The sequence below is a fragment of the Cucurbita pepo genome, chromosome LG06, assembly GCF_002806865.2.
Source record: "Cucurbita pepo subsp. pepo cultivar mu-cu-16 chromosome LG06, ASM280686v2, whole genome shotgun sequence".
In the NCBI taxonomy this organism is placed as follows: Eukaryota; Viridiplantae; Streptophyta; class Magnoliopsida; order Cucurbitales; family Cucurbitaceae; genus Cucurbita; species Cucurbita pepo.
In genome coordinates, this window is record NC_036643.1 from 4,572,087 (window position 1) to 4,581,306 (window position 9,220).

General features: G+C 34.4%; 1 long non-coding RNA gene across 5 annotated transcripts in view; it reads left to right on the forward strand.

Annotated features, from left to right (window-relative positions):
• The window catches only part of LOC111796664, a 9,254-nt gene extending 3,846 nt beyond the window's left edge, over positions 1 to 5,408 (forward strand). The window contains exons 1-8 of one of the 5 annotated variants that reach the window (XR_002815385.1): positions 8 to 1,003; positions 1,160 to 1,321; positions 1,682 to 1,744; positions 1,834 to 1,963; positions 2,996 to 3,154; positions 3,239 to 3,394; positions 4,247 to 4,304; positions 5,087 to 5,408. This is a non-coding gene — a long non-coding RNA (uncharacterized LOC111796664). Of the gene's footprint in view, positions 1 to 7; positions 1,004 to 1,159; positions 1,322 to 1,681; positions 1,745 to 1,833; positions 3,155 to 3,238; positions 3,395 to 4,246; positions 4,305 to 5,086 lie in introns of those variants that run through there. The other 4 variants (XR_002815387.1, XR_002815384.1, XR_002815383.1 and 1 more) reach the window with 4 other exon arrangements.
• The last annotated feature ends 3,812 nt before the right edge of the window (positions 5,409 to 9,220 follow it).

Sequence of the window (9,220 nt, forward strand, 5' to 3'; positions counted from 1 at the left end):
TCAGATTTTTTTTCTGTATGTAGAAGTGTATTACTATTAGTGCAGGAGCTTCCCATGGAAGGTTTCTGGAAGTTTCTTCATATGCATTGTTTTCCATTCTTACTGGTTTTTATTCTATATTGGGCTCCTATAAGGCCCATCCCTGAATAGAGCAGCAACTAAACTCCTGGTCTTGCTCTTCTGTTCAATAATTATTTCTAAGAATGAAATAACATTTTTGGATGCAATGTTTTGAAATCGTTCAGCATAATCATTCTCTCGGCAATTATTGTCTTTTGAGGATTAAAGAATCTATTTCTTTTCAATCACTCATTTTCTGTTCTCCTCCGGTTTGGTTTATAAGAGTCACAGAGTAAGATTGCATATTTCTAATTGTTTATGAGTAAGAATCTAACAGTGACAATCTTTGCTGCCTATAATTATAGTTTCTGTCGCAGGGTGCAAGTGTTGGAATTACAAAGACATGCAACAGTTAAAATTGTCAACCATTCTTCTTAGCATAGAGTATCCCTCTCATTTATTAGTTGTGAAATTGATTTTTACTTCGCTTGAAGAAACTTGCCACCTATAATCTAAATTAAATTTGCATATTCAAATTATTTTTAACCATTGTGAATTTTGGGGGGTTTTTAGGAATATTTGGCCTCATTGTCGTGAATTGAATATCAATTCTTACTGCCTTAGATTACTTCAAATTTTAGTTAGATTCACCCCAAACCAAGTGCGTGAGACAATCCATGCAGGATAGTAGGAAAAAATAAGTTTCCTGTACATTTATCTTCTGCTTTTATTGAGTTAATTTAATTTAGATGATGTGGGCTGTGAAAGGATTCAACGTTGAGAGCCATCATCAGTTTTTTGACAAACTAGTAGTGGTTGGCGCACACATTTCGAATTCTTGTCTAGGTACTTCTAATCCTTACCTTCCACCAGATGAACGCGGATGAACGGCACACTTCACCGAAGAAAGAGCTGTGTGGGGGCATTTTCAAGTTGTGCCAAGGTACATCCACTTCTTCATGAGATGAAATTAGGAACGGTGGGAGTGGGGGGGCCGGAATTAGTATGCTTAAGAAGACATAATTATGCAACCCTTTTTCATTCTTTCATGGGGGTTGACAGTAGAGACATGACACACCACTTTCCTCTCTTTTTACAGATGCATTTGAAATGGGGCCAACATTCTCTCTCATACCCCATGTCTCTTTGCACCACCTCACCAACCGGGCACAGTTTCAAATATCTATTGGTCAAACACAATGCGATGGAAAGGAAAAACATGCTTATATCTATATGTTCTGTAACACTGCCAGACAGACTGGTAATACTGTAGAGCACATATATGGTCCTTGAACCCTCATAAAACTCTATTAATTTGCACTTGCAATTCCTTACCCTATTAGAAGAACAGAGCAACACTGTTTCTTAGCATATTTCCTTGTGTGCATTGTTTTTCAACTGCTGCATGAATATGTTCCCCACCATTACCCCTTCTCTATGTCATATAAATCCCTATCCACTGGTCACTCCATTTTCTCAGAAAAAGAAATGGGAAAGGTAGAAAGAGAGAGAGAGAGACAGAAACCCACATAAAAGGAAGCTTAAATATGCTCTTCTTGTATTTATGATTTTTATCATAATCTAAAAGAGATACTTTTCTTGCGTACTTGTGGTCAAGCAGGTGTTCGTGCTGTAAGGACCCACTGACTATCCTATCAAGCGACAAGAAGCGATGGGCTGAAAGGTTGAAACCTAAGAAGCCATATTGCTCTTTTGTATTGGACATAAACTTCAAGGTCTAATCACTTTGATGCTTTGAATTTGCTTTTGTAGGAACCAGAAACAAATATTATATGAATTCCAAGCACTTAGCTTAGCGATGGAAAATCGTTGCTTTGGAATCACTAAACACTTTCTTGTCATCTTCATGATTTTTAAATCTCCTTTTGGTCCATCATGTCAGGTATTTTCTTTTTAAATTAATGTTTATCCTTTGCTACATGCTACACCATAATCAAAATGCATGTTATATGCCTCGGCACAAAGTGTTATACATCACCAGCCATCCAATCCTGGCCTCCAAAAGTAGCCGACCAACAGAAACTTAAAAACTCATCTTATTGGTGATAACATGTGATTTGTGGCCTCAATCCCAGAAACCCATTGGCTGATTTTTCCTTTTCTTTTTCTTTTCCTGTCTCTTCCAATTTTTTATTTAATATTTCGAAGCAGCGACAATGACTTGCTAATGGTTTTTTCTTACCTAATCAGGAAGTGTACCTTAGTTGGTCTTTGGTTTGGTCTCTGGAGTCATCATTATAGCTCTGACTTCCATTTTCTTATCTACGAAACAACGTCATAATATTGGCAAAATGTTCCATAGTCACATCTAATCCGAACCTCGCTTAAAGAAGATGTAGTGGTTAAAAGTAAAGATATCCTATAAAGTTAGAGATAAGATGTTTGATTAATGACTCCATTTGTTGGATAAACAAGAAGCTGAGTCCAGCTAGAACCCAGTTCTTGTTCTTAATTATCTTAGATTCTAAACCCTATTATGCTTTTTATTTAAAGCAATTTGATTTGAAATAACCTTTAATACTAATATTCAGTCATGTTTTCACTTTTCTTATATTGTAGTCTGATGGGACAATAATTTGTTGAACAAATATTCTATTAATGTTTTCTAGTTTACTTGAAGCTTAATACCGTAATCCCCCAGCTCGAATTCTTCTGAATGAAGTCAATATTTAGTTAAATATAAGGGTGATCTCACTGTTGCTCGCAAAAGATGACATTAGTTCATATGAAATGAAAACAAAGCTATAGGAGTCTCTAACAATTGATATTATGACTAAAAGAGCTTCTTGTGTTGCAAATTAATGCCTGATGATTTGGATGTTCGGCATTAGTGTTTGATTTTATGTGAAGCTCTCTTGTCATAAAAATGTGTGATGCCATTTTTGACGATGTTTGGAAGCTTTTCTTTTGCTAGTTCCACAGCAGAAACACGTGGATAACCTGAAGTCATTGTAGTTGACTGAAAAGATTCAATGTTAATCATAAATCTTTGGGGGCACTCTTGGCAAGGGACTATGCACTCAAGCACACAGTGAAGAATAAAAGTGTACCACAGAGCACCTTATCTCAATAAGTAACATTTTATAGTTTCTTTCACTGTATCCGATTTCAGCAGCAGCTTTGAGATACTGTTTTCATTTTACATATTTAATGTCAGGTAATTGGCAAGGGGAGGCAGGCCATCATTTGTAATAATGCTGATGATGATCCTGTTGTCGAGGAAACATGCATGGAATGAACTACGTGTCGATATGAGGCAAATTAGCTTCAGGGGAATGGAGAGAGACTGAAAAGCATCGCAAAAATTAATCAAGTATGTGACCACCCTATTATGCTTGTTCTTTTTTATAGTGGAGGAAGAATTATGCATGCACACCAACTTTAAATTACTGTTCTTTTGGTCGATTTAGACCAACATTTCTTTACTCGCCCTACCAAGTTTAAATTCATTGCATATCACCGAAAGAATTTTAACATAGTTGACGACAAAAGACTCCTCTTTTTTTCTTTTTTTCTCTCTGTATGTTATTCGGATGACCACCACCATAGTTCTTCTTTCTTTATTGACTAAACATAGCATTTCAATTCTTGAACTATATGCTATTTTTTCAATTGTCTTTCTATAATTCATACTTAATAGTGTATTGAAATATTTAGGAGACTGAAGAATGATAATATATACATTTTAGGTAGGAAATGTGACATATATTTTGTCTTATTTTTTTTCTTAGTATATAGAAATATTAATGACTGTGGATGTCTGAATAGTTCCCACTTCTCAGTATATTTATTTCTGTCTGAATATGTCTTGAAACATGTTATTGATATAATAATGTCAGACATTGCTTTGTTCCCTAGTAGAGACTGTTTTTACCTCATCATTTACACAGAAGACAACGGTATTGTTTTTACCTCATCATTTACACAGAAGACAATGGTATTGTTTTTACCTCATCATTTACACAGAAGACAATGGTATTTTTACATGTGAACCTTGGCATATAAAGGAGGAACACCTAGAGATATAGCTTAATTTCATCACATGCTTCATATATTTCCACATTGTTTTTCTTGTTTGAACATGATTGTTCAAGGTCATTATTTGTTTGTTTTCTTCGTTGCTTTTTCTTGGATAATAATAATGAAAGTGTCCCCGTTGAGGCAGGTTAAAGCTGAGAGAGCATCAAATCTGCCATGAATTGAAAGCTACGTGTCAATTTTTGGTTAGTTCTATTTTAATTCTTATTGATCTTTCAATAAAGCTTAGATTTAGTCACTATTCATAACAACATTATCTTAATAAATTTTGAAAATATATTCACGTGATATTTAACTCATTTAGATTAAAAAAATTACTTGAAATAACTAAATTTAAGATGCAATTTCTATGGGTTGTAGTGTGTCGGTCTGTCTAAGAAATGGTTGTGTGAACCCATAATTTTGTGCCTCTTCTAAGTTGGGAAACGTGAAACCCGACCTCCAAAGCTTGTTCAAACTGTCCATGGAAATAGTAATAATCAATCATATTAGACTAAGATGTACATTTTGTAATTAAATTATAGGTTGAACATGTCCATTTTGACTGAGCAATATAATACACTCCACTTTTCTCCATCTATACGTTGGAGTACTTGAGTTGAGTTGACTTAAGAGTTTTAAGTTGACTTAAGAGTTTTAAATTCAAGTTAAATCGGTTGAGTTTTTAAGCTGAATTATATTTCAATGATTAGATGATAAATTTAACCTAAAGTACTAGATAGGTTAATAAGCTCACCTCTAATGCCTCTATCTATGATTGCTTTCTTTTGATGTAAAAATCTTGAAAATTTATTGGGTTAGTGGAGCTTGCTAAGATAGTTACACTCTTGAGTTTGCATTATCATAGCCGAGGTAATATGAAAACGATTCTTTATGGGTTGAGATTTGTTAATTGTTTGATAATTGTTAATAACGTTGAACATACTAAAAGAGATGTCTCATTTGTGGCTTTCTTTTTAATCCATAGAGTTGTAACTCTGATGCTTATGATCTAACATGTCGGGAAGATGATCAACATTTCTGATATACAAATTGAAGGTACCTCCCTCCCTCCCTCCCTCGACCGACGATAAGTGTGTCTAGAGATATTCATTCATTTAATTATAGTTTTTATTCATGTTAACTAAAAAAAGTTTATAACTTCAGTCACCCTTAGATCCATGGCATGTGATTAGGCAATTGAGTATACTCAAAACCACAATCAAATATAAATGTATAATCTCAAGAGAGTCAAAATTGGCCATATCTTAATCAGTTTCATAAAATTATGTTACAAATTAATTAATTAATACAGTCTCTTAGCCCTTCACATTGAGGGCAGCATCCTTCCTTAACGATTTGGTTTCCATTCTTCCTTTATTGATCCCATACATCTTGAATTGGTTACATGAAAATTTAAGGGACCACCCTTTATTTTATTTTCGATCTCTTCAAAAATATTTATATCCATCCTCTAATATATATAAATATTTGTTCGTTTCACTAAGATTCAATTCTTGATTCACGATTCAAAACTGTGAGTTTTTAGTAGAAATGTACATAAAGAAAGATTAAATCTTTGGGATCCTTCCTTTCTTCAAATGGAACGAACAGAGATAGAATTAGACCGATTCTCTAAATGTTTTTCTGGATATTCCTCAATTTTCCGGCTATTCACCGAATGTGAGAAGCACTCTTTCCCGAGAATCCTACAAGATCCATTCGTTCTTTATTCTCAAACAGATGGTCAAAACATCATAACATCATATGAGTTCGAATCCTATTAAAAGGTTTACTAGGGATAAAAAATTATTGAAGAAAGAATAGAGTTCCATTGGAAACTTTTTTTGGACCCATCCAAAATGACCCGAGCAACCCAATTAGAGTTCATAATCCAACCCAATCATCTACTTTTAAGGTGGGTTGGGGCATAAGATTATCATTATTTTTATTATTAAAAAAATCTTACTTAGCCATTTACATATTATATTAATAATTAAAATCTCATAAAGTTTAAATATTAAACACTTATAAGTCACAATGTATCAATAATATCAATTACGAATGTTTAGTATTTTTAATCTTTTTAAAAGTACGGTAAGTTTTGTTTTGGAGAAAAGAAGGGGAAAAAAAAAAGAAGATATTATTAGTAATAATACACATAAATCCAATGNCAAATTTTCAAATTGCTCTCATCATCATACAAAACAATATTCTAACATTACAGTTTCAACTCAACTGTTTCGAGTCCTCGAGCCAACTTTCAAAGATTTACATTCTTGCCCATATATATAATCAAATCTACAATTGTTACATTCGAGTAAAAGAGAAGTATATAAATGAACCGAAAACATATCCATATGAAAATTATTATTAGATACTTACAATATTATACTCTTAAATGTTGGGAAAACAATATAAGCATCCCATTTGTTGAGGGCCTACGTGTGTGTGGGTGCACCCGCCCTCACCCCACAATTCCTCCACCACTTTAAAAGCTCAAATTAAATGGCTTCTTCTCATCGGTTTTGTTGTTCTAATTGTTTTTTTTTTTTTTTTTTTTTTTTTTTTTTTTNCTAATAAGTGAACCTTTTTGGGGATATGGTTGGGGAAGCCACGCCGGCGGTCGGGAGTTTGACCGCCGCACTCCGGCCGCCCGTCCACTCAGCACGTGATCTCCAGATGGTGGTGACACAAAAGTCGCCGGTCAAACCCTCCAATTATTGGGGTCTCGACACGTGTCCCACTCCTTTCCATACATAAATCTAGTGGATCCTCTACATCTCTAACGCCCGACCAATATGAAACGACATGTCGACTTAAATAAAACATTAAATTATCAAATAATATATATGTTTTTTCTTTCTAAACTTACAATATTACCATTATTTTTTTTATACTATTAAATATAAATGCAATAAAAAAAATAATTTAAACTATTAAATATCAAAAGTAATATTAAGAATAAAAAAACAAAAAATTTAGGATTTTTTTTTTAATTTTATAATTTCACTTGTACTTATTTTATCACCTATTTAAATACAAAATTTAAATTTAATATCAATTTAATTTAATTCAATCTATGTTAACACTTATCTTTTAGAGAGATATTTTAACACCCTTAATGCTCCGTTCCCCTCTTCAACGGATGTGGGATCTCACAATCCACCTCTCTTTGGGGGACGACCCCTCTTCAATCACTAGCACACCACCTGGTGTCAGCAGCGGGTTTGGCCTGTTACAACGAGACCCTAACAACCTTCTTTACTACGGAAGTCAAAGAGAGTTTTACCTACACCCAAATTAAAATGATCTTTGACTAAAGAACTCCAAACCCTAAACTCGAAATCGAGATCTCACAATCCATCCCACTTCGAGGCCCATCGTTCTCACTAGCACACCACCCAGTGTTAGCAGTGGGCTTGGACTGTTACAACGAGACCTTAACAACCTTCTTTACTACTGAAGCCAACAACAGCAAAGGAAGGGAGTTTTACCTACACCCAAATTAAAATGATCTTTTACCGAAGAATTCCAAACCCTAAACTCGAAACTGAGATCTCACCATCCACTCCCCTTCATGGCCCATCGTCCTCACTGACACACTACTCAGTATCAGCGGTGGGCTTAGACTGTTACAACGAGACCCTAACAACCTTCTTTACTACCGAAGCCAACAACAGCAAACGAAGGAAGTTTTACCTACACCCAAATTAAAATGATCTTTGACCAAAGAACTCCAAACCCTAAACTCGAAACCGAGATCTCACAATCCACCCACTTTCGAGACCCATCATCCTCATTAGCACACCACCCAGTGGCAGCGGTGGGTTTGGCCTATTACAACAAGACCCTAACAACCTTCTTTACTACTAAAGCCAACATCAACAAACGAAGGAAGTTTTACCTACACCCAAATTAAAACGATCCTTAACCAAACAACTCAAAACCCTAAACCCGAAACCCTAAACTCTAAGATATTCCAGCTCAACTAATTAGTCCGCACTAAACCCACATAACAAAAGTGAGACAAAATACAGATACATCCCAACCACTGACCGAATTACCTCGATACCCTCCACCTTACAAACTCCAATAAGTCAAAAACAAGTTAAACGTAAAGAACCCATCGAGATATTTCATAAAAAAGATCAACGTCGTCACAATTATAAGAAGAAAAAGAGGCAACAAACTCAATTATATGCATCACAACATTGATAAAAAGAGAAAAGAGGGTAAGTTAGTACCAATTATTTGGGCATTGTAAAGGCTCCAAAATGGGTTTGACACACACCACACTTATCTTGTCCCATTTTTGGGGGGAAATTTTGTAAAAAAATAACCCTTATTCATACCTTACTTTATACACTTATTAACAAAAAAAGGTCAAATTTTTATTAAAAGATAAGTGTTCTTTGCATGCCAGCTAAGCATCAACCCTTTTTTGCCTTTTAATAATCACAATTAAATTAACCCTAATTCTTATATGTTAATTGGTTCATGAAATGGTTTCGTTACCAGCTCAATAACGAGTTGAACTATATGATATGACGATGGATTATACAGTGATTATTGTAGTTATGGCAAAAATTAACCTTTGAGCTTGTACAAACGGCGAAGCTGGCTCCTTCATTATTATCGGGTCGAGTTTTCTATCTATTTCAAGTGTTAGTACAACTAACTTTCGGAGCTGGTTTGTATCGAGTGAGAAAAAAAGCAAAACAGTGGAAACGGAGATCAGAAAAAATTAGGGTTTTGAGGCTGTGAAAGGTCGTGGAGTTAAAGAAAGACGAGAACTTTCCGTCCCTTTGTCTAAAAACGGAAGTTGTTAAGAGCCCAATTTATTGCTCGATCGATATTTTAGATTTTTTAAGAAAAAAGACAAACTTTTCTTTTTCTAAAAAGAAACGCGTGGGAGAGAAGATGAGAATAATAATAATAAGACAACATAAAGTACATTTTTTTTAACAAAAATTTACTTTTATTTAAATAGTGACGGGATGGAAGGTCGAATCATCGAGCGTGAAATTTTTTTGACCTAACGGATATAAAATATAAATTAACTTTTTTGTTATTTCATAGCTCGTGATATTTGCACGATGAGCTTTGTAATAAAGTCGAG